The sequence below is a fragment of the Hyla sarda genome, unplaced genomic scaffold (genome assembly GCF_029499605.1).
Source record: "Hyla sarda isolate aHylSar1 unplaced genomic scaffold, aHylSar1.hap1 scaffold_411, whole genome shotgun sequence".
Lineage (NCBI taxonomy): Eukaryota > Metazoa > Chordata > Amphibia > Anura > Hylidae > Hyla > Hyla sarda.
The window spans coordinates 1-20208 of record NW_026610426.1 but is presented as its reverse complement, the minus strand read 5'-3'; positions in this window follow the sequence as shown (position 1 = coordinate 20208).

Here is a 20208-nt window from a genome sequence, read left to right as displayed (position 1 = left end):
CCGGAGCGTCTTATATGACGAAAAATACGGTACATAGAAAGGCTGTGTTTTTCAAAATAGTGTTCAGTCACCACAGGAGACTCGAATCAAGGTGTAGAAACATCAGAGCTGATCAAAAGAAATAGGAGGTACCCAGAGTTCAATATTACATGTCATAGCAAAGTGTCTAAATCAGTATGTCCATGCAAAATTTTAGTTTTCCCTTTTTAATTAATTAGCAAAAAAGGCTAACATTCTGTTTTCCCATTTATATTATGAGCTAGTGAGTACAGACTGACGTTGGAAAACGAACCATATCAAAGTGTGGAAAATAAACTATTTAATTTTATATGACGTGAAGCCCTTGTTGAGTCAACAAGACAAAAAGGCAAACTGAGCATATGTTGATTCTGAGAAAAATAATTCAAGGAATATAATACATTTTTAAACCTATTCTACTAACAGAGCTGGACCCATACAGTGCATTAAACAGCTGAGTCATAATAACACACTTTACATTTTTTCATGCCAGCTTTAGAAAGCTTCTTACAGAACCAACATTATTGGCTACACTTGAAGTTTGTGTGAGTTTATGTCACTTAGGATACATTAACAGCAGGAAAAATATAAAAGTAAGTTCAGTTAGGGATATATGACACATCAAGACTGTATAAAGTACGCACCAAAACTTTAAAACAAACCACAGAAGGATGATTTTGCATTCAAACATAAAAGGGAGCATAAAACAAGCATAAAAGCAGTGGAAAGATACTAAACCAAAGGTCTCTTATGTGTATTCATCATTTACTGGCAGGATAGGGGACAACATGTCTGATCGCAGGGGTACCACCACTGGGACCCCCCCACAATCTCCATGCAGTACCCGGCATTCTGTGCTGGGTGCTGCTCCAGAGACAGAGACGTGACGCCACTAACTGACTACGATCGGGTCCGCAGCCCTATAGAAGTTAATGGGTCCGTACCTGTCGGTGCACAGATACGATTTCCGCCAATTTGAGTTTCGAAATCGTATCTGTGCATTGGAGGCTCAAATTGTGATGTGAACTCGGCCTTAGTGATTTACTGATTGTGGAATCCTTTCACCAGGCACCCACTGCAGTGATGAGTGAAAACTGCAAAATAAAAGGCAGGAGGCAAACAGACCTTATTGCTCGGGCCCAGAGTGATGGACAAAGTGCTAGTTGTCCTTTAGGATATCAATAGTTCTTGCATGTGCATGACCCACAACAGAGTGCTGTCATGTCAAACAATGTATTTCTGCTTGATTACTAACTAGGATAGTTACCAGTATTTTAATACATTTTTGTAGGTGTCAGAAATTAGGCTTCGTCATTAAATATAAATAAATATTATAAAACATTAAAAAAGGGGTTATAGCGAAGACTAGAGATGAGCGAAGTTACAGTGATTCGATTCTTCATGAACTTCTCGGCTCGGCAGTTGCTGACTCTATCCTGCATAAATGAGTTCAGCTTTCAGGTGCTCCGGTGGGCTGAAAAAGGTGGATACCGTCCTAGGAGAGAGTCTCCAGCCCACCGGAGCACCTGAAAGCTGAACTCATTTATGCAGGATAGTGTCAGCAAATGCCGAGCCGCGAGGTCTTAAGTGATGCATTGTGCGAAATTAAACATATTTTCTGAAAATGTACTGTTTGAAAGGTATATATACTCACTGGCCACTTTATTTATTATTAGGTATACCTGTTCAACTGTTTGTTAACACAAATTGCTTGTCAGCCAGTCACATGGTAGCAACTTGAAGGGGCACTCCGGTGGAATTTTTTTTTTTTAAATCAACTGGTTCAAGAAAGATAAAACAGATTTGTAGATTACTTCTATTTAAAATCTTTATCTTTCCAGTACTTATCAGCTGCTTTTTACTACAGAGGAAATTCTTTTTCTTTTTTAATTTATTTTCTGTCTGACCACAGTGCTTTCTGCCGACACCTCTGTCCATGTTAGGAACTGTCCAGAGCAGAATAGGTTTTCTATGGGAATTTGTTCCTGCTCTGTACAGTTCCTGATACAGACAGAGGTGTCATCAGAGAGCACTGTGGTCAGACAGAAAGGAAATTCAAAAAGAAAAAGAACTTCCTGTGGAGCATACAGCAGCTGATAAGTACTGAAAAGATTAAGATTTTTAAATAGAAGTAATTTACAAATCTGTTAAATCGTACCTGTCATAGTGCAAAAAAAAAAAAAAAAAAGATAGGTTACTCAGTACCTAATCCTAATCATGTGCATATCATTTTTATGTGTCTCGGACCTGTATATCCCGAGATATAAGCATTTATCTGCTGCTGAGTAACTTTTTCATTGTGCAGGCTGGAGGGGGCGTGTCAGTCTGTCTCACAGTGATGACTCATCTGCGAGCCTGAGCTGTCAGCCAATCACCGCACTCTACTCTGTAACCCTTTTCTCTCTGGTTTCATGCTGTACATGTTACGCAGAGGAAGATGCTTGGAGCTTGCCTGCAGTATTTCTAAAACATTATGGCGAGTTCATAACCAGATAAAATGTATAAATATAATATTAGATCTTTATAAAATTATTGAAAGGATTTTTTAGATATAATGTACAACATTTTTATGAATACATTTTCTATCTGTTTTATCTTTTTCTAGTAAAGCTATGGGGACCGAGATGTCTCCGTGGTCCTAGTGCAGACTTATTCACTCAGTGCTGCATGCACTCAGAGGGGGACATGTATCATTATTTGTGTATGGTAGAAGCATTTTACCCCTTTTCCTGAATTCTAAATTATGCGCAGAAGAGCTAAATTTATCAATCAAGCGCAATGAGCTTCATAAATTGCGGGTAAATATAGTAATCTCCTCAATCCACTCTTTGGAAAATAGAATAGATGATTTAGAGCATCTTGCTACGTTAAGTCCAAGATGGCTTATATTTGCGCAAAAAAACAGCTCTTGCGACCTTTTGGTGTAAAGGAAAAGTACGCAGTTAATAAATCCATGCGTACTATAGATGTCACTCTAAGGTACCCCATATCACCACATCTGGAGGACATGCTCTACCAAAAAGTGCACAAAAAAAAGGTCTTGCGCAAAATTTTGCGCAAAAAAATACACACAAAACAGGGGTAAAATCTTTGATACATGTCCCCCACAGTCTCTGATCGGATTTATTCTGGATGGAGATTCCGCATTGTGAACCTGGCCTTACAAGATCTGATGGTCTCATACAGCTTTTCTAGGCTCCTGAATAGCACATATGCTTAGTTCAGCAACCACATGGCAGCCATTCTAGGGATTATTGCATGCTTTCTGAAATTAGCCTGGTCATAAAGTAATATAGCTATAAGCAGAAATGCAATTCTGGAGCATAGAAAAGCTAGGTGAGAATATCTGACATTGCTTTTCCATGCTCCTGAATGGCATATCTGCTTATAGCTATATTACTTTATGCACTGGCAAAAAATCAGAAATCATATATTAATCCAGGCAATGGTGGCCATGCAGTTGATGTGCAGTTGAGCTTTCCCAAGCTCCTGGCACATTCAGGAGCTTGGGAAAGCTGGGAGATAGTGTGGAAGGGGTTTTGCAACCAAAGGTTATTTTTTTTTTTTTTATTGGATAAATGTTAGTGGGAGTGGGTAGGAATGTATGCACATGTGGTAGTGGGCAGGAGTGAAACACATACATTGGGGAAGCGGGCAGGGATTGTCAGAAACCTTGGACCCTCCAGCTAGTGCTAAACTACAACTCTTGTAATGCCCATGCAGTCTGTAGATGCATGATGGGCGTTGTAGTTCTGCAGCTGCTGGAGTGCCCAAAGTAGGGGAGACAATACCTACAGCCCCTGGAGGTCTAACCTGTAATCTAATTGCTGGCAATCTGTACTGTACAAAGAAGAGCCCTGCGTGGGACTGTTTTTTTAATCCCACTCCCACCCGTTCCCAATGATAACATAGGAATGTACAGACAGTAGGGTGCAATGCTCTGCACATATTCCCCATGTATAACAGTGTGTGTAGTGTATGTATGTGTAGTACACATGGGGTTATGTGCAGAGCATTTCACTCTAGTGTATGTACAGATGTGAATAGCAGGGACTGTACAGACTCAGAGGCCCTGGGTCACTGACCGATGCAATGCTCTGCACATACCTGGCCTACGGGGGATATATGTTTTTTGCGCCGTGGTCTATAGTTCTTATTGGTACCATTTTTTGTTTTAATGGGACTTTTTGATAGCTTTTCATTGTTTTTTTTATGGCATATGAAGTGACCAAAAATGCGCTATTTTGGAATTTAGTATTTTTTTTTTTATGTGTACGTCATCGACAGGGCAATTTATTTACCATTATTTTTAATAGTTCAGACATTTATGCACGCAGTGATACCACATACTTTTTATTATTATTTTTTTTACATTCTGTTATTTTAAAAAATGGCACAGGTGGTGGGGGAGATTCAATCTTTTATTTAGGGAAGGGGTTAATGGGAAGGGCTTCATTTTCTTTTTGATTGTTACATTTTTTACTTTTTGTTATAGCTCCCATAGGGTATGTGCAGACTGCAGAGCATTGCATCCTAGTCTGTAGAATACCATAGGGTGCAAAGCTCTGCAGTCTGCACATACCCCACCATGTGTATAACAGTGTGTGTATAAACATTCTTATACAGGTGGGGGAATGTGCAAAACATTGCACCCTTGTCTGTAGTACATTTGTGTATAAATTATATATATTTTTTTACATAATTTTATTTAAAAAATGGGAAATGCGGGGGGGGGGGGGGGAATCATTCTTTTATTTTGGGAAGGAGTTGTTTTTTTTAAATACTTTTTGTTATAGCTCCCATAGGGTATGTGCAGACTGCAGAACATTGCACCTGTCTGTAGAAGGACCCTAGGGTGCAATGCTCTGCAGTCTGCACATACACCCCCCCATGTGTGTATCAGTGTGTGTGCGTATGTACATTCCTATACAGGTGGGGGTATGTGCAGAGCATTGCACCCTTGTCTGTACTACAGACAAGGGTGCAATGCTCTGCACATACCCCACCTTTATAGAAATGTACATACACAAACTGCTATACACTTGTGGGGATTGGGTATGTGCAGTCTGCAGTGCATTGCACCCCAGTGTCTGTAGAAGACCATAGGGTGCAATGCTCTGCAGTCTGCACAGACCCCCCCCCATGTGTATAGCAGTGTGTGTGTATGTACATTCCTATACAGGTGGGTGTATGTGCAGACTGCAGAGCATTGCACCCTAGGGTCTTCTACAGACACTGGGGTGCAATGCTCTGCAGACTGCACATACCCCATCCCCACATGTGTATAGCATTGTGTGTATGAATATTCCTATACAGGTGGGGGTATGTGCAGACTGCAGAGCATTGCACCCGTGTCTGTAGAAGACCCTAGGGTGCAATGCTCTGCAGTCTGCACATACCCCCACCTGTATAGGAATGTTCATACACACACTGCTATACACATGGGGGGATATGTGCAGACTGCAGAGCATTACACCCTATTGTCTTCCACAGATCCAAGGGTGCAATACTCTGCAGTCTGCGCATACCCCCCCATGTATATAGCAGTGTGTGTATGTACATTTCTATACAGGTGGGGCTTTGTGCAGACTGCAGAGCATTGCACCCTTGGATCTGTGGAAGACACGAGGATGGAATGTTCTGCAGTGTACATAGCCCCATGTGCAGAGGCCCTGGCTGGGAGGATAGCTAAGACGCAGTCACTTATAGACCAACAAAATCCGAGGAGACATAGGCGAGTTTACACAGTGGAGGCTGCTGCAGTATTTTGCAGCACTCTCGGGACCCGCAGGTATAGCGCCTGACCACCGACGCCCGCCCGCAGCAGCCATAGCGCCTGACCACCGATGCCCGCCCGCAGCAGCCTCCTGACTGCCCACATATCTTGAATTGTGCCTGCCCGTCAGCTCGCTTGCCCACCCGGATTGTGCCTCCGCAAGATGCGAGGCAAGGCCTCTCTGCAGGGGCTGAATTAGCTACTAACCTTGGTGCTGTCTGGATGCAGTGGGGGGCGCAGTGACTGACTGCCTGTGTGTGCGCATTCACTGTATCTGATACTGCAAGGATCTCCTATACACTTTACGGCTGGTATCCAGTATGCTGCAAAATCTAGACTAGTCTGTCTGGGTTAAAGACAGGCGACCCCTAGTGGCAGCTATTTTGAGCTTTAATTTCGGGTGAAAATGTAAAAAAAAATAAACAGTTGTATATTGTGAAATGACATATTATAATGAGTCCTGCAATGTATGAAAAGTTTTCAACAATGACAGTGCCTCTTTAAACTTTCTGGCACCTGTTGATAAAAAAAAAAAATGTTTTCTACCGGAGTACCCCTTTAATGCACTTTGGTAGGTGTGGTCAACACTTCAGAGAAAACAGACATAGCACTGATTCCACAACCAAATCCATGTAATGCTGACCTGTTAGAGTAGCTGGAATGAAGACTAGAGGGGTCTGACTACCGTACATTAATGCCATCCCACCCCATAATTTTGGGAGTAGGAATGGTGTGATATTTCCTCAGACCAATTTCCTTGCTGAGAAAGATATTCAAGCCTCCATTGTAATCCTTCTATGCAATATGATAGCCTTTGAAAGTAGTGGCACATGGACAATGGAACACCTGCAGCTGGATGTCTCGCTTGTAATCCAATGTTGTACAAACTTCTTTTGAAGGTATGTGTGGCCCCTTTTTGACTGTTTGTATGCTACGTCACAGTACAGAATTAATCACTATGCACCATTCTTTTAATCTGACAATCCATCTCGTTGGTCTCCAAACCACTAGAACATGCAACATTGAACTGTTACATATTGCCTATAATGCTGCTTGGCATCCGTCGGTGTGTAGTGTGTCCAGGCCCTCACTGCTACCGGTCCGCATTCTCTGCTCTACCTGCCAGTCTGCTGCTTCCTCCATGGACACAATTCCTGGACTGCAGTCTAGGAGCTGCGGGCATGTACTGGCTGCACCTTAAATGGCCAGTGTGCACTTCTCTGTGTCCTTCAACTAATTCTGTACTCATTTTATAATGTCACAGTTGATAAATCACTGACCACTGCAAAAAGTTAACCATGCCCCATTACACTCAAGTTGTTTTCTTGAAGTAGTGTAAATGAATTAAGACCTTTCAATAAAAAAAAACAAAGTGGTACTCCCTTGGAAAACTTTTTATTTTATCAACTGGTGCCAGAAAGTTAAACAGATTTGTAAATTACTTCTATTAAAAAATCTTTATCCTTCCAGTACTTTTTAGGGGCTGTATACTACAGAGGAAATGTTTTTCTTTTTGGATTACTAATGTCACGACCATGGTGCTCTCTGCTGACCTCTGCTGTCCATTTTAGGTACTGTCCAGAGCAGCATATGTTTGCTATGGGGAAATTCCTCCTGCTCTGGACAGTTCCTAAAATGGACAGAGAGCACCGTGGTTGTGACATCAGAGAAATCCAAAAAGAAAACATTTCCTCTGTAGTATACAGCCCCTAAAAAGTACTGGAGGGATAAAGATTTTTTAATAGAAGTAATTTACAAATCTTGTAAGCACAAAGAGGATGTGGAAAGTATAAGACGGAACTCACCGGGATTTTCAGGCTTGCAAAAACTTTCTTAATTGCATAAGCAAAAGGTGCATAGCGGTGCGGTGTGAAGGCAGGTATCCGGCAAGGACGCCGGGGAACGAATGCAGCGTGATGGTTACAGCTGTGTCGTGCTTCCGCACTTCCTCAGACCATGAGGATGGTTTGAGGAAGTGCGGAAGCACGACACAGCTGCAACCATCACGCTGCATTCGTTCCCCAGCGTTCTGGCCGGATACCTGCCTTCACACCGCACCGCTATGCACCTTTTGCTTATGCAATAAAGAAAGTTTTTGAAAGCCTGAAAATCCCGGTGAGTGCCGTCTTATACTTTTCACATCTTCTTTTTGCTTACAATTATTGTGTTTTTGGACTGAGCACCTAGTTGGATTGGCTTGTGTCAGTATCCACCTGTGTCCTCGTGGTTTACCGCAGTGATCACCATTGCAGTGCTGGACTCTGTATCTAGTATACTTAATTTACAAATCTGTTTAACTTTCTAGCACCAGTTGATCTAAAAAAAAAAAAAAAAAATAGTTTTCCACGGGAGTACCCCTTTAACACACAAAAAAACCAAAACCTGTTTCATAACCTGTTTATTCATCTACTTCACCTTGACATAAATCTCTACAGGACAATATAGTTATTGAAACCAACTACCGCCCACATCAGCCTTCAGTGCTTCTCTTGTCCAGGGACCTACTGCAATGAGGAGTGGGGGGGTGGGGGGGGGCAAAGAACCAGGGGCCTATAACAAATTGTACTATATGGAGGCATATACTTTGGAGAGGGGGCCTGCAACTGCCACTTACAACTATATGGGAGGCACAGAGCCACCCGTGGGCCTATTAATTATATATGCATAGTATATAATTATATAAAATATGTGGTAGCACAGAGCAAAGGGCCCATAACTAGATAAAAATCTAGTTAAAGGCCCTCAGCTTTGTACCCACATATAATGTAAATAAATATACAATAGATTAGTGATGTACCGAAAGGGAAATTTTGGTCCAAAACCGAAAATTTAGGCTGTGCTTGGCCGAAAACTGAAACCGAAAATGCATTGCCCTGCCCACTTTATTTTTTTATATAGTTTTTGTAAAATTGTTTAATCAGAATTTTTTAGTTAAAGGACAACTGTAGTGCAAGACTTTTATATATTGCTGCAAAAATAAAATAAACTTTAACATACCTTCCTACGTTCCCCCGTTGGTCCAGTTCCAGCGGTGCTAACCTCATTAATTTCCTGGGGACACAGACATCACAGATCCATCGGCGTATCACCAGCCGCAGTGATGTCCTGCCCCGGCCGGTGATAGGCTGAGAGCACTGTCATGTAAGAAGCCGGCCAGAGCTCCTTACATGACAGTGCGCTCAGCCTATCACCAACCGGGGTGGGACATCGCTGTGGCCGGTGATATGCCGATGGCTCTGTGAATTTAAGTAATCTGAAATTAAAAACTCCATGCTAATAATAAAATAAACATCACACACTAAACCGGCCCTGGCCCCACTATAAACTAATGGCCAATGTGGGAAAAATGCAGCAAGCATTATATACTGGCCCAGCTTCAGATGTGCTGATCCTTGGGGAGATGTGGTGATCCTGCTGTTACTTGGTGCCAACTGTTCTGCTGGACTTGCCTAAGTAAATTCCAAGACAGAACCCACTTTAACCCCCTCAAGGACACAGCCCATTTTGTCCTTGGGAACAGGAAAACTCCAATTTTGCATTTTCGCTTTTTCTTCCTCGCTTTCTAAGAGCCATTACTTTTTTTTAAAGGGGTACTCCGGCGCTAAGACATCTTATCCCCTATCCGCCGCTGGGGACCCCCGTGATCTTGCACGCAGTGAACTTTATAGTAAAAATATTAGGTTGTTATCTTCTGTATGTCAATGCGATTAAAACGACTATACAATATCCTTATAATTTTTTTTATTCAATTTTTTAGATACACAAACCTATAATACTACTGAGTGTTTGTTCGATTCAAATTCTATATGAATATGATACATTGTTTTGTAATGTTCTTTTGGCTGTGTTTTGTTATCTTTGGCCAACATTTCTTGTTCTAAAAATTTTCTCAAAAACCAATAAAAATCATTTAAACCAAAAGGATACTAAATGTAAATAGTTTTTCTAATTTTGCTCTACTGTTATAAGAAGTCAAACTTTATTGAAAAAATTAGTGTATTTAAAATTGTCCTCTTCTGACCCCTATAACTTTTATTTTTCCATATACGGGGATGTAGGAGGGCTCTTTATTCGCGACATGATCTGTAGTTTTTATCAGTACAATTCTTGTTTAGAAGTCTTTTTCAAATTGCTTTTAATCAATTTATTTCTGATATATGATGTGATTAAAACAATCAATATTTCTGGACTTGATTTTTTTTAATGTTTACGCCGTTCACCATACAGGATCATTAACATAATGTTTTTATGTACCAGACATTAACGCACCTAGCCATACCAAATATGTTAATAAAAAATGCTTACACTTTTTTTTTTAAATAGGAAATTAGGGGATTTTTTTTTTATGGGGGAGGGGCTTATTCACTTTTATTAAAACTTTTGTTTGTTACATACCTGCCTCTGGTCCTATTAGCTAGTTGTTGGCCATCAGGCTGGCCACTATAATTTGCTGATGTCTGTAGGGCACTAATTCTTAGAATGTTTCATTAGTTAAAAGGGGTATGCCACTGGAAAACATTTTTTTTTAATTAACTGGTTCCAGAAAGTTAAACAGATTTGTAGATTACTTTTATTTAAAAATATTAATCCCTCCAGTACTTATCAGCAGCTGCATGTTTCGGAGAAAGTTCTTTTCTTTTTGGATTTCCTTTATGTCTGACAACAGTGCTCTCTGCTGACACCTCTGTCCATTTTTGGAAATGTTCAGAGTAGGAGCAAATCCCTATAACAAACCTCTCCTGCTCCGGACAGTTCCAAAAATGGACAGAGGTGTCAGCAGAGAGCACTGTAGTCAGACAGGAAGGAAATTCAAAAAGAACGTCCTGTAGCGCATACAGCAGCTGATAAGTACTGTAAGGATTAAAATGTTTCCCCAGGGGAGTACTCCTTTAAGTTTTAATCAGGTGTGTTCCCTTTGGGTCTATTTTTGACAGCCTGTATTTGGGGCACGTTTCTACAATTTTTTGTATCTTGATTTATATACATCTGTATATGTATATTTCATTACCTGTCCTATTTTTGTCTCATGGAAATATGGTCAGCCATAATATGTGCAAACAAAATACTATGTGCAGGATGTTTGTTTGCTTTCTTGTTGCACCTGTACCAGCCAATTTATTTCACTTTGCCAGGAAGTGCTGACTAAGTTCAGGATACTGTCAGACTGTTCTTGGATACACATCATTAGCAAATCCCATGACTCCCCTCAGTATTATAGGGAAGCAGGTTTTCCTTTCACTTCAGCAGAGAGTGGTGAAAATCTGGGGAGTCCTTTTACTTCAGTGGGAGGTACCAAAGTGAGATGGAGTTCATTCTATACAGCATCCGAATGGCAAGGAGGAGGCCTAAACCCTTTTTAGGCCAGGATTCATTTATTAATTCATCCATGGCAAATCACAAACCAGTTGACTCAATTCACCAGTGTATCCCAGTGGGCAACAAATCAGGAAAAGAAACTCAGGCGAATCTTCCGCTAGTGTGTCCTGCCGCCTGCACGCCAAATTGGAGTGGCGGACATGAACACAAGAGGAACTTCTGGTGCAGCCCTTGTGACATCACATCTGTGCAAAAGCGCTGCAACACCAGACTGCCCAGGGGAAACATAAGCATACGCCTGAGGAACTGTAGCATGGATACTGGCTAAGTCATGGACTGGTGGGCAACCAGAGAACATGACCCAAAGTGGCCACAGGGGAAAGGAACTCAGAAGGCCAGATCTATGTCATTATTCACCTACTGACAGAACAGCAGGTACTTCTCGGTGCACATCTTCATTCTGCTAGAAAGAAACCACTTATGGCAGAAATTTTGCAGTTAATTTCACAGAAATTAATTGCCCATTTATTTTAATGGAATTCCTGCAGCAGAAATTCTGCTCTGTGAACGGGACAGCGGAATCCAATTGAAGTGCACTGCCTATAAATTCATGCAGAAATTCTGCTCTGTGAACGGGACAGCGGAATCCAATTGAAGTGCACTGCCTATAAATTCATGCAGAAATTCTGCTCTGTGAACGGGACAGCGGAATCCAATTGAAGTGCACTGCCTATAAATTCATGCAGAAATTCTGCTCTGTGAACGGGACAGCGGAATCCAATTGAAGTGCACTGCCTATAAATTCATGCAGAAATTCTGCTCTGTGAACGGGACAGCGGAATCCAATTGAAGTGCACTGCCTATAAATTCATGCAGAAATTCTGCTCTGTGAACGGGACAGCAGAATCCAATTGAAGTGCACTGTCTATAAATTCATGCAGAAATTCTGCTCTGTGAACGGGACAGCAGAATCCAATTGAAGTGCACTGCCTATAAATTCATGCAGAAATTCTGCTCTGTGAACGGGACAGCGGAATCCAATTGAAGTGCACTGCCTATAAATTCATGCAGAAATTCTGCTCTGTGAACGGGACAGCGGAATCCAATTGAAGTGCACTGCCTATAAATTCATGCAGAAATTCTGCTCTGTGAACGGGACAGCGGAATCCAATTGAAGTGCACTGCCTATAAATTCATGCAGAAATTCCAAAACGGAATGTTCACACTGAAAATCTTTGTGCGGGCATTCTGCACAGTGAGGGCGCCAAAAGAATCTGCCGGTGCTAGGACCACACAGCATGCGCCCTCTCACAGGCGGCTATGCATTTTGTACGCAATCCACACAAAGAATGAACGGGTTAATTTTTTGTGTGGACACGGAAAAAGGAATTTCTGTGCCGGAAATATCTGGCACAGAAATTCCACCATGTGCCCAGAGCAGAAGAGTCCCATTGAATTCAACAGGACACTGCTGCAGTGGAAATTCCAAGCGGAAGCCTGCACGGAATATTCGCCGTGTGAACACGGCCTTAGGTCGGGTTCAAACAGCAGAATTTCTGCACTGAATTCTGCATGAACTTATAGCCAATTCACTCCGCTAGCATTCCTGCAGCAGAAATTCTAATGTGTGAAGGGTATTGGCTATAAATTCATGCAGAATTCAGTGCAGAAATTCTACCGTGTGAACCCGGCCTTAGGAATTGAAAGGAGCTGTCTATTAAAGGGGTTATCCAGGAATAGAAAAACTGGGCCGATTTCTTTCAAAAAACGGTCCCCGTCTGTATCCAGGTTGGGTGTGGTTTAGAGATGAGCGAATTTACAGTAAATTCGATTTGTCACAAACTTCTCGGCTCGGCAGTTGATGACTTATCCTGCATAAATGAGTTCAGCTTTCAGGTGCTCCGGTGGGCTGGAAAAGGTGGATACAGTCCTAGGAAAGAGTCTCTTAGGACTGTATCCACCTTTTCCAGCCCACGGGAGCACCTGAAAGCTGAACTAATTTACGCAGGATAAGTCATCAACTGCCGAGACGAGAAGTTTGTGACGAATCGAATTTACTGTAAGTTCGCTCATCTCTAGTGTGGTTCTGCAGCTCAGTTCCATTGAAGTGAATGGAGCCAAGTTGTAATACCATACTACCAAAAAGTTTCCCCTTGGGGGTCTCCGGGAACTTAATAATCACAACAAAATTCCTTGGGGAAATAAATCCCCTCAGGGATAACCCTGACTAGAGGCACCCAAAAAAAATTTTTTTTTAATATAACAACTTTTATTGTAACAAAATTAATAAAGATTTATTAATTTTGTTAGAATAAAAGTTAAGTTTTATTAAAAAATGTTTTTGGGTGCCTCTAGTCAGGGTTATCCCTGAGGGGATTTATTTCCCCAAGATTTTGTAATACCACACACAAACTGGAGACAGATGGGGAGCGGTTTTTGAAAGAAATTAGCTAATTTTTCTATTCCTGGATAACCCCTTTAATCGAGTGCAGATCCTGTGCTCGCTTTGACTGTCCATGCTGCAGATTTAAATGTACATCCTGGTGCGATAAGTACCAAGCAGCCAGGGCGTACATTTCCTGCGTCCTCTAGGGCAGTGATTCCCATGGGATTTTGCCGTCAAATTTATTATTTATTTTAAATTTCCCGCCCCGGCCTACCGCGCCTGTGACTCACGGCGCTGCAGGAGGGGGAAGGGAAGTATGTGTGCGCTTTGCTGTGCGTGCACACACAGCATCCCCCAGCGTACCTCTGCGGCGCTCTCCCCCCTGCGGCCCAGTGAGAGTACCCTGGTGGTGTAGTGACCCGTGCCCCGGCGGTGTAGTGACCCATTCCCCAGAGTCCCCCCTCTCCCTGTGGCGCAATGAATGAGTGCTCTGGCGGTGCTCTGCCGGATTCCCATGCGATGTAATGACCCGTGCCCCAGCGTCCCCCTCCTCCCAGCGGCGCAGTGAATGTGTGCCCTGCCGGAGCAGGGACAAATGTGGAAGCTGTGCCAGATTCCAGAAAAAAGGCTTGCTTAAGGTACTGTACTCTCTCCACCCCTCTGTTACCCCTTCTTAACCCTGTCCACCCCCCTCCTGTCACCCATGTGCACCCCCCCCCATGTCCACTCCTGTCATCCTTGGCCACCCCTGTCCATTCCCCTGTAACACGTTAACCCCCCCCCTCGTCCACACCCCAGTCTACACCGGTCACCCACATTCACCCCTTTTTCACTCCTGTCCACCCTCCTGTCATCCATGTCCACCCCTCTGACCCCGTCTCCCATGTCCACCCCCTATCCACCCCTCTCTCATCCCCGTGTCACCCATGTTCACCCCCATTGTTCACCCCTCTGACCACATCCTTGTCACCCATGTTCACCCCTCTGTCCCTTTGTCACCCCTGTTACCACCTTTTCACTCCTGTCCACCCGTCACCCATGTACACTCTTCTACACCCGACACCCATGTGCACCCCTGTCTCCCATGTACACTCTTCTACACCTGTCTCCCATGTACACTCTTCTACACCCCTCTGTCTCCCATGTATACCTGTCACCCATGTACACTACTCTACACCACCGTCTCCCATGTACACCCTTCTACACCCGTCACCCATGTACACTCTACACCCGTCACCCATGTACACCCCTCTACACTCCTTTCACCTATGTACACTCCTGTCCACCACCAACACCCCTTTGTCACCAATGTACACCCCTCTGCCACCCATGTACTCTTCTACACCCATCTGTCACCCATGTACACTCCTCTACACCCCTCTGTCACCCATGTACACTCCTCTACACCCCTGTCACCCATGTATACCCCTCTGTCACCCATGTACACCCCTCTGCGGAGCCTAATAGGTTTGTTTTGCAGGTTTAACGGTGAAGAATTGTGGCTGGAAGAAACAGTCATGGTGGGGCCAGATGGAGAAGAAAAGGGAATGACGCTGATTAGAGAAGACGTCATTTGTGAGTCGGTGTCCTAAAGTGTCTGCGATGCTTTTCCCTTTCTTTTGTTCAGGAGGGGTGCCCCGTGCCAAAAAAAGTTGGGAAACACTGCTCTAGGGGGTAAAAGGACACTTAGCAAATGATGCCACCATAAAATAGCCACATGGTCATTTTTATTTAATGTAGCGACTATCAGTCTTACAAGCAGAACATTTTTAATAATTAAAAAGCTATATTTTTTTGTTTTATTTGGAGATTCTCACAAATCTGTTAATAATAATAATAATAAATAAAAAAAAAAAAAAAAAGAGAATGAATCATTTTTTTTCTTTTTTGCTGTATAAAATGGTGTAGTTGACTATGTCTTTGCAGACAACAAAGTTAACAATCCTGTTAAAGGGGTAGTCCAGTGGTGAACAACTTATCCCCTATCTTAAGGATAGGGGATAAGTTTGAGATCGCGGGGGTCCGACCGCTGGGGCCCCCTGCGATCTCTCTGCACGGGGCCCCAGCTCTCGGCCCAGATAGCGGGTGACGACCCCCGCACGAAGCGGTGACTGACACGCCCCCTCAATACATCTCTATGGCAGAGCTGGAGATTGCCGAAGGCAGCACTCCGGCTCTGCCATAGAGTTGTATTGAGGGGGCGTGTCGGCCGCCGCTTCGTGCGGAGGTCGACATGCCCCCTTCCCGCGGGCTGTCGGGGCTCCATATAGGAGATCGCAGGGGGCCCCAGCGGTCGGACCCCCGTGATCTGCAACTTATCCCCTATCCTTAAGATAGGGGATAAGTTGTTCACCACTGGACTACCCCTTTAAGGAAACAGTGAAATGTAAACCAAGCCTAAGAGGAAAAAAATGGTCTGGTTGTGCCCATAACCAATCACTCAACTCAGCTTTTATATCTTTCCGAGCTCTGGTAAAATGAAAGCTGAGCTGTGATTGGTTGTTATAAGTAAGTCACTAGTTTGTGGTCTCCGATTGATAAATCTAGGCCATTAGGCTAAGCTCACATCTGTGTCAGAGCGGAGCTGGACTGTCCCTTGCAAAACAGACACCACCGGATCCCATAGAGTTTAAAGAAAATATATTTATTTTTTTTTAATCAACTGGTGCCAGAAAATTAAACAGATTTTTTAATTACTTCTATTTAAAAATCGTAATCCTTCCAGTACTTAGCTGCTGAATACTACAGAGGAAGCTCTCTGCTGACAACTCTGTCCATTTTAGGAACTGTCCAAACATATGCTGCTCTGGACAGTTCCTAAAATGGACAGAGATGTCAGCAGAGAGCACTGTGTTCTAAAAAGAAAAGAATTTCCTCTGTAGTATTTAGCAGCTAATAAGTATTGGAAGGATTAAGATTTTTTTTAACAGAAGTAATTTACAAATCTGTGTAACTTTCTGGAACCAGTTGATTTAAAAGAAAAAACATGTTTTTCCAGCGGAGTACCCCTTTAAATTGAGTTTTCCCAGTTATATGTGGTACTTGAGCTTTCCGTATTTAGTTTTTTTTGTCGAATGTAACGCTGACACAGATGTGAACCTAGCGCTCATACACAATCTAAAGCAGTGTTTCCCAACCCGGGCTCCTCCAGCTGTTGCAAAACTCCCAGCATGCCCAGACAGCCGAAGGCTGGAGGCGCCTGGGTTGGGAAACAATAAGCTGTCCGGGCATGCTGGGAGTTCTAGTTTTGCAACAGCTGGAGGCGCCCTGGTTGGGAAACAATAATGATGCCGAAGGCTGTCTGGGCATGCTGGGAGTTGTAGTTTTGCAACAGCTGGAGGTGCCCCGGTTGGGAAACAGTAATGATGCCGAAGGCTGTCCGGGCATGCTGGGAGTTGTAGTTTTGCAACAGCTGGAGGCGCCTGGGTTGGGAAACACTGGTCTAGAGGTAAAGTCATTATTGCATCCCTAAAATGAATTGTAATGGAACAGCAGGAGCCTGTTCAGATGAAGCGGTTAGCCGAATACAGGTATGGGCACACAGTGTACCCTTCCTCAGGTTATGGCATTGTTCTAATGTGTGCAGGAAACATCCCTTCATAGGCCAATGGGCAGACACAAGCTCCCTGCACAGGTCACCGCCATGCCTGAGCCCCGTACACGGCGGGTAAACAACCGGCGCCGTTCCAGCCGTCCTCCTCATGCTCACCTCGTGTGTGTTCCCTGTCACACATCCCGCCCACCCGGTATCTGTGTCTTTAAGAGCTGAGCCCCGCCCCCTGTCTTCCTGCTGACAAGATGGCGGCGGGGAGCAGAGTGCTGTCTTATACCGTGTACAAGTGGAGCTCGTTCTCTTCCAGTTATCTCCCGGAGTGAGTAGTCGGGGTTCTGGGCGCGGCGGATTGGTTGCCTGTGCCCGGTGGCGGTGTCCTCTGGCCGGCGTGTTGTGGTGGGCGGGAAAGGCAGGCCTGCTGGGGGTGCAGTGCTGACACTTATGACACCGGGGCTGCTCCCGGCCGGTGTGTTTGTGAGGGCCGGGTTGTCTTGTAGTCTGATACACCAGGGCATATGTATGAACGGTGATCTGCAGTACCCGCCCTGCCGCTGGGGGCGATAAGTGTAGTCCCTCCTGGTCATGTGGGGGGCAGTGTCAGCGATGTAATGGCCTGCTGACTGGCTCCTGTAAAGTTTACCTCTATTAACCCCTAACACTAACATCTAGGGGGAGATTTACCAGAACCTGTCCAGAGAAAAAGTTGCCCATAGCAACCAATCAGATCGCTTCTTTCACTTTTAACAAGGCCTCTGCAAAATGAAAGAAGCGAGCTGAGTGGTTGCTATGGGAAACAGGGCAACTTTTCCTTTGCACAGGTTTTGATAAATCTCCCCCCAGTCTCCCTTGATAATAGGCGCAGTATTTCACGTTTATTGGTAAGACCTCTTGTAAGGGTGCGTTCACATGGCCGTCTGTCCCCGTTTTGTTTCCTTTTTTTGCAGGCTGTAAATGGATTCAAAACGGTTTAAAAAAAAAAAAATCCCATTCATGTCAATGCATACATTTACACCCGTCTGCACTCATTTCCTTTTTTTTTTTTTTTTTTTTTTTTTTTTTATTGACTGCAGAAAAAACGGCACATGCAGTATTTATTTTTTTTTTCTTCCATCCAAAAAAAACAAGAAAAAAAGGATAAGGTAAATTTAACATTGAAGTCTATGGAAAACGGATGAGCCTTTAATGTCATCTGTTTGCATCCGTTTTTTCAATCAGTGTTTTTATTTTTTGTTTATTAACTGAACAAAAACAGATCCAAACTGATACAAATGGATAGCATCCATTTGCATCCGTTATTCTGTTTTTTTATTTATTTTGAGAGCGCAGCCTAAAAGGTCAGGTGGTGACCATCAGCAAGCAGTCTGTGGGTATTACAGCTGGCTGTTGTCTGACCTCTGCTGCTACATCTTGGTATCTCTTCCTGTATGGCATAGCACAGTAGACATTACACTTGCCTCAATAAAAAGCACTGTACACTATGGAGGAGATCTATCAAAACCTGTCAGGAAAAGTTGCTGAGTTTCTCATAGCAACCAATCAGATCACTTCTTTCATTTTTCAGAGGCATTTTCAGAAACTTTTCCTCTGGACAGGTTTTGATAAATCTCCCTCTATGGCTCAGATGTCAATCTACCCCAATCTAAATCTGTCTGTTGTTGCCCATAATGGACTACAGTTCAGCTTTTATATCTTAATGATCTAGTAAAGTGAAAGCTGAACTCTGATTGGTTATGGGCAACTCCAGACAGATTTGGTTTTGGGCAGACTGATAAATGCAGGTTTAGGTGTTTCTTAGGGTAGGAAGGAAAACACTGGCCCTCATTTACTATTGCAAACCTGACATGTTTTGTCGGATTGTACGCCACATTGCGCCAGAAATTCTGTCTGCAACAGAATTTGCACCAGAATTGAAAAAACCCAGACTAATTCTCCATTTCGCTAAGAAAACCCAAAAAAGGGGAGTGGTCGTCTGAAAAAAAAAGGGGTGCGCTCCTGACATTTTCACAAAAACCCAACATATTTACTAAGTGTGAATGTGGTGGATTTCAGCTGAGGAAAACCTGGAAGATCAGCGTGTATGTTTAAAAAATAAATAAAAAAATGTAGGGAAAGCTTAGTAAATACTGTGAGAATTATATTGTAGGGAATTAAAACCCACAAAGAAACAAACACTCCACTCTTGGTAAATAAGGGCCACTACATTCTGGTCCCCATTAATTTTATATGCCGGTATCCCTTCTGCTGCCGAACTGTCACCCCTAGTGACATATGCGCTATTTTAAGCGCACTCATGACAGGGGCTGTTGCGCTTTAGAAATAGCGCATACGTCACAAAAAGTTGACACCTTTTCAGCCATAGAATTGAATGGGGTCCGCTGCGCCTGTTAACAGTATACGTCAGCATCCTGTTTTTGGCGGGATGCCGACGCATACGATTAACGGGGGCCAAAACATAGTGTGTTCTTACCCTTGGTAGCACAGGCCCTTTAGGGTGGCATCCATTGAACATATAGGTATGCGAATGTTTCCTTAGTGTAGAAGGAGTTAGGGCTGGGTGGTATACCAGTTCATACCGAAATTTTTGTGCTGCACGATATGAATTTTAACCCATACCGCAACACTGGTTTGGCCCCTCCCCTTTGGGAATGAATGAATCAGCCCAGCGCTACGCTGTCCCCACATCGGGGAACTAATCCTATGTGACCTGCGAGCGCTGTTCTGCCCCCCCAAATTAATTATTGGCCCAGTGCTGTCCCCATCAGGGTACTACTCACATGTCACCCGCATGCGCTGCCCTCCTCGTCCTGTTTGTTGCGGCCGCCGGTGCTGACACACTATACCAGTGGTCTCCAACCTGTGGACCTCCAGATGTTGCACAACTACAACTCCCAGCATGCCCGGACAGCCAACAGCTGTAGTTTTGCAACATCTGGAGGTCTGCAGGTTGGAGACCACTGCTCTATACTGTGCGGTATCCCTATGCCCAGGCTGCAAAAAATAAACAAAATAAACTTTAACTCCCCTCCTGTTTGTCCGGTACCGGCCGCCTCACTTGTTTCCTGGGGATGTGAACGTCGGAGAGCCGTCAGCCAATCACCGGCCGACAGCGACGTTCCGCCTTGGCCGGTGATAGGCTGAGCCCCACTGTCATGTAAGAAG